Source organism: Lycium barbarum, chromosome 4 (assembly GCF_019175385.1).
Source record: "Lycium barbarum isolate Lr01 chromosome 4, ASM1917538v2, whole genome shotgun sequence".
Classification (NCBI taxonomy): Eukaryota; Viridiplantae; Streptophyta; class Magnoliopsida; order Solanales; family Solanaceae; genus Lycium; species Lycium barbarum.
Window position 1 is genome coordinate 19,561,795 of NC_083340.1, and position 6,000 is coordinate 19,567,794.

General features: G+C 32.3%; 1 long non-coding RNA gene across 3 annotated transcripts; it reads right to left on the minus strand.

The window, feature by feature from the left end:
- Positions 1-869: 869 nt before the first annotated feature.
- LOC132638251 (uncharacterized) lies at positions 870-5,528 on the minus strand. 3 transcript variants are annotated; one of them, XR_009581643.1, is made up of 5 exons: positions 4,045-5,525; positions 3,690-3,800; positions 3,005-3,156; positions 1,354-1,472; positions 870-1,198 (listed from the first exon to the last, which is right to left on the minus strand). It is a non-coding gene; the product is annotated as an uncharacterized LOC132638251 (long non-coding RNA). The 3 variants fall into 3 exon arrangements; XR_009581641.1 differs by having other exon boundaries at positions 870-1,472; positions 3,240-3,800; positions 4,045-5,528; XR_009581642.1 differs by having other exon boundaries at positions 870-1,472; positions 4,045-5,524.
- Positions 5,529-6,000: the final 472 nt, after the last annotated feature.

Consider the following 6,000-nt stretch of genomic DNA (forward strand, 5'->3'; position numbering starts at 1 on the left):
TGTTTAAAAAGTTTCAGAAGTGGTATTTTCTCAAATTTTATTTAGTATTTTAAGAGTTATATTTCTCTCATTTTCCCTTTTATCTTAGACCTTATTTTGCTAAATACAAAATAAAAGAAAGAAAAGGATGGTACAAAAAATTTGTAAGAATATAAAACTAAACCTTATATTGTACTTAATTTATTATTCATGCACTAATATTATATAATAGGATTACAAAAATATTACAATAATACATATAAAACTATGTGTTGGGTTTTGTAATTCAGTTCTTCTATGGAATATAATATTTATTTTATTGTTCACAACATTTAATATTGAATGTTTAATTATGATAATAGGATATAAGATATTATTCAGTTTTGATAAAATGACACAACATGGTACCGGCATCAATCGTTAGGCAAGATTGGAGGATGTTAAAAAAGAGCAAACCATTTTGAAAATATAATTATATCAAGGAACAATGAATAGTATTATGATTGGGGAATGTAAGGAGATAAAACTGATGAAGAGTAAAGATGGATATTTTTATTACAAAAATTATGACTATTTGCATTTTATAATATAATTTCTAACGACCGCGCGAAGCGCGGACACATGCACTAGTGAGTAATAATTATCACTATAACAACGGAATTGCATTTATACATACTAGATTCTAATCACATGTTTTACATGTGGGTCCCATAAATAAGAACAAGCATTTCTATAAGTGACAGGAGTATTGAATTCAAGATGATTGGATGCTTTTAGAATCTGCAACATTTCCATACATTATGTAATGAAAAGTTTCCTATTTTATGTCGAGAATTATGACTTGAAGCAATGTATGTCAGATCAATATTTCAATGAAGTACTACGACCAATTCAGTAGTTTGTTAAAGAAACTTGTACAATCCAGTATTACATTTTCTATATTATAATAACAATCGTACATAAAATTTAAAGAATAAAATTAAGGGACAGGTAATCATTTTTCTCAATACAAATTTTAGATTAAATTACATAAAGAAGTAAGGAGTTTAAGACATATCAGAAGTGAAAATGAGATAACGTTGTTTTCATTTGTAAAAGTTAAGTACAAACACAACTGTGGAAAACAATAATAATACGTAGCATAGTCGCTATAGTACTTTCAAGTGATGAAATCAAATGTCTCATAGAAACGATCCAAAAATTCCGAACGGGCGTTTAACTGCAAAGACATAGCAAAAAATATGAAGAAAATTAAGTCATCTAAGATCTGACGGAAAAAATATAAAAAACAAATCACTGGGTTTTGAAGAGCAAGGAAAATATATATAATTAGATAAAAAAAAGATAAATAGAAATGGTTGAGTTCAAGTATACCATCTTAAATATATGTGGGTGAAAAATAATAGATGAAGTTGCAATATTTCTTGAAAATCATGCTTCCATATAAATCAAACATTTCCTCTCCAACTCGAATCAATATCAGCCCCCATAATCTGCAAAAGAAAAATTAAAATAAAATAAAATCATGTAAGCGATTAATTTTTATAGAGTGGAGTAGTCGAATGATGCATAGTTCGAAATGTCTCCTTCAGGTTTTCAAATACATTCTAATCAAGTTTAATCAGTATATGATAATTAAGGTCAAAACTTTTTGATATCTAGGTAAGGTGTGAGGTGTCAAAGTATAAGCTTGATTATCCAAAAGTTTCAGTAACGAAAAATCCACGTTATTGAATCATTATAATGTAATGGGACATTCATTTAATTATTACTGTATGATGTATTAACTGATTTTGAAAATAGGCAGAGTTGTTAAAATTTATGGGTACCAAAAAAAAAAAAAAAAGAATCTCCTCATATATTCTAGCAATGAAGAGGTTTGAAAGTGGCTAAACAAAGTTTCTTAATGTACTGTTTTGCTCTTTAATTCCTTAGTTCCTGCCTTTTAATCTTTCCATTCACAGATTTATTAATTTGAAATATTATACATTTAATTGATCAATGCAAGCCTTCAATTCTGGCAACGAAGAGGCTGTGAAATAGCCAATTAAAGCTTTTATAATTATGTTTTCTACTACATTAAGTGCTTTGGCAGATACCTGGAACTTGCCCATATAGTTAAATTAATTATCATTTAATTTCTTTATTTATTATTTATTGGTAGAGAAATTTACTATTTTGGTATAAAAAATAGTATAGGAGTAGTGTTTAGATGAGGGGTAAAAGAGGTCTTTCAATATTTTATGAATATTTTGGTAATTCAACTTTACAACTTAGGAGCTTTCCACTTTTAGTATTATATAACTAGGTAATTTACCCGCGCTTCGCGCGGTCATTAACTTACCGAAGAATATGTTAGTTGATTAATTAAGAAGGCAAAAGTTGAAATTGTAGAAATGTTAAATCCAATGTCTAAAATACTTTTTAAATAAACAAATGATTGAAAGTAAAATAGGTTTAAAAAAGATAAATTACTTTTGCTTAGCAGAGACGGTAGAGAATATCCAGAGAGATGTCTATTAGTTTTTAAAATTACGATTCCCATTTTTCTTCTCTAAAGAAGATCAAAACTGGCAACAAAATCATACATACATAAGACAGTTGCAAGTTCTCGTTTACGAAAGTAATTATCTTTAAGGATTTGAGGAATTCAGAGGAAAAGAATTTTATCGAAAATTAAGACTTTATCTTCTGTTTTTTTTTTTTTTTTCCATTTCTTTCTCTTCATCCAAATGCAGAAAGATAGGAAGGCGAAAAGATATTTAGAAAATTCAAATATCGAAGGAAGATGCTATATGACAACAAAAACTTACTGAGAGGAAATGCGCCTTATTTTTTATGTCACTATTTATATTTTTACAACTGATAAAAGGCGAGAAAGTTTAAAATCCTCAATCAGTTGATATCAAAAGAATGCAGTCAATTCTTTGAAAACATTTCGATCAAATGAGTTGTGAAATATATTTTACATAAACACATGTTGATTATTAGCTTTGTTTCTTGAAGTTTGGAAAAAGTATCATACCTTTTATTTTTTGCAGCGTCAGTACTATTGTAGTCAACATCCTGTACTGAAATCTTTGTCACCTGAACTGAAATCTGAAAGTATACCAACATCCTGAAGAGAATGGTCAGTGTCAACATCTTCGATTCTGATTTCTTTCAATTTCTGAAGTTCTGCAGAAAAAAGCACGTAAACTAATTAATATCAGATAAAAAGTACAATCCAAGGAGTAACTGATTCAGGGGCGGAGCCACACCTATTCAAGGGTGGTCATATGAACACCCTTCGTCGGAAAAAATTGTCGGATGCCTATATTAAATATAGAACTTTGTGGATATATACTAGTAATGAACAATCTTCACATAGAAAAGAAGGATAGCCCAGCGGCTAAGGGTGTGCAAACTCTCACTGAGGACGCGAGTTCGAATTCTGGCTGTGTGTTTTCTTCGTGCGCTATTTTTTTTTTTCCTCACACATCCCCTGTCCTAAAATATGAACACCCTTGATGAAAATCCTGGCTTCGCCCCTGAACTGATTTCTTCGTTATATTATGGGTTAAAGGGTAGATATATATTGATAAAGTAAAAGGCACGAAGATGGTCCAGAAGATGCATGTAAAAGAAGTGGTTACAAATCACAGTTTAGAGGGAATAAACAGCTAAAGAAACAAAAACTAAAAGAGGTCTAAAGAGCTCAAGAATGGTACTTCATGAGATTATCATCCCAATCTGCATGCCTTCCTAGCACCAAAGGCAGGGAAAGCTCAAGGACCTATTGGCCAATAACCAAATCAAGACATTCGTCCTTCAGCTTTAAACTGCAGCCATTCATAGAAAAAGAGGCGAATGAGTCTTTCGTCTGACATATTGCAGGAAAAAGAAATAGAAATTTAAATTTATAAGGGTCCATATTTCATGGTCATCAAAATTTGAAGATATCAGTAAGAAAGTCCAGAAATAAAGCTAGCCTACTTATGGGAAATCAACAGAAGCCAAGCAAAAAAACAAAATATTTATGGATCCTTGGATAATAAGTACCCTTTTTCTGGTGGGATTAATTACCGTGGCGCATAATCGCAGAGCCAAATTTGAAGAAGCATCAACATCGCGAGGGACAAATTGTCCCTGCACCACAACCACAACCATGGACCTGTAAATCTCCACAAGCACCTCTGATACACGCCTTGAATTGCCTCATCCCAAATCCACTAAAATCATAATCTGCTGCAAAGCTACCAAGGCCACTATTCATACACCTCAAATTAGCAAGCGTTCACATATGCATCCCATTCTTTTATCCACACAGATCTAAAAGCAGATTCTGCACGGGGTACTTAGACAAACTATTTCCTTGAAAATTGTGAAAAGAAATTCATTATTATTCAAAAATCAATCAGAGAACCAAATTAAAAATATCAATATATTCACAGATCTTATCTAAATTTCATACACACGCAAAGAAATTGTGAATAACTTTAACTCTCCTTATTTATCATTTTTTTACAGTGACCAATTAAACTTCATGGGTGAATTATCGTAAGTTTCCTATACGCATCAATGATCTTGAATGGAACATCTAATGGAGCATCAGCTAAACCCTGTGGTAGCTGTTGGCAATTAAACAAATTTTGATGCTCCAATGTCATGCTATCTGCGCACAAAACTTCAAAGCCAGGTTTTACAAATGTCGTGCCATTTGGTTTCAGTCTTTAGCTTTAGGGAATGTGATACCAATACCATGACCCAACAATCTTTTATCGATGATTCCCATAATTGATAAAGTGTAGTATCATCTGATGAAGTCACTTTTATCACCTACTTTCATATGTTATATCATATTTGTCATGCTTTCCTCCCACCTATTTTCTTCTTTTCCCACATGAATTTTCATAGTTTTTACTTGTTTTCATTGCTCACTCTGTTGCTTTTTATAACTGTCCTATTTTGGTCAACGTCCTCGAGGGGCTATCTGTGTAATTGGCCTCATATACTTTTAATTTTAAATATGAACCAAAACACTGATGCAATCAAATAATCTGAGTACTACTGATTAGGTTTTGCTGTAAATTATTACAATTAAACTCTTCAGGTGAATGATTTCACCCATTCGCTTGTGTTTTTTTAATGAACTAACTAAATTTTGTTATGTTCTCGAGCTAAAATCCTGCTCCTTCGGTATACCTTTTGCCCCCTACCAATTACTATTTTATATTATCAACCTGGAAACCATTCATCTCCTTCATCTTACACATTAATCATGTGTTATAATCGTAAATTCCCCGAGAGCAGCACATACCATTAAAGAAGCTATCCAGAGATCTTTTAGTGCTAGTCGAAGCATATCAAAAAGACACCAACATTCCTACGTTATAAACAAATTTACCGCACCAGGCTTTGAGTTATAGCCAATAAAAAGTTGAACTCAGTTTTTCAATACCAGGTAGTGAGTAGTATCATCTGATGAAGTCACTCTTATCACCTACTTTCATATGTTATATCATCTTTTTCATGCTTTCCTTCCACCTGTTTTCTTCTCACCAAAGACTTTGATAAATCATAGCCTTCTTCCTCGAGCTATATCCATTTCCCCCTCCCCCCCCCCCCCCCCCCCCCCCCCCATTCCCACATGAATTTTCATAGTTTTTACTTATTTTCATTGCTCACTCTGTTGCTTTTTGTAACTGTCCTATTTTGGTCAAGGTCCTCAAAATAAAAGTTACTCTAAGTTACTACTATAAACTTTTAGAATGGCGGATATGGCAATATGTTTGAATTGTCAGGAGTTGAAGGCTTGAGGAAGTGTAACGCAAGTATCATGAACTCATGGTTCCAATACTTCAGGTAAGTGCTGTTGTAGGGTCCTCGAGTGATAAATCTTCTCAACGTTAAGAAAGTAACAGAAGTTCAGAAAAGGACCAAAAGTACGCCAACATTTCAAACATGGAGTACTATTATTGCTCCATGTGAAAGAATAGGTTGGGAAGTAAAATCAATCCTTGTTCATACATAGGCTTCTCT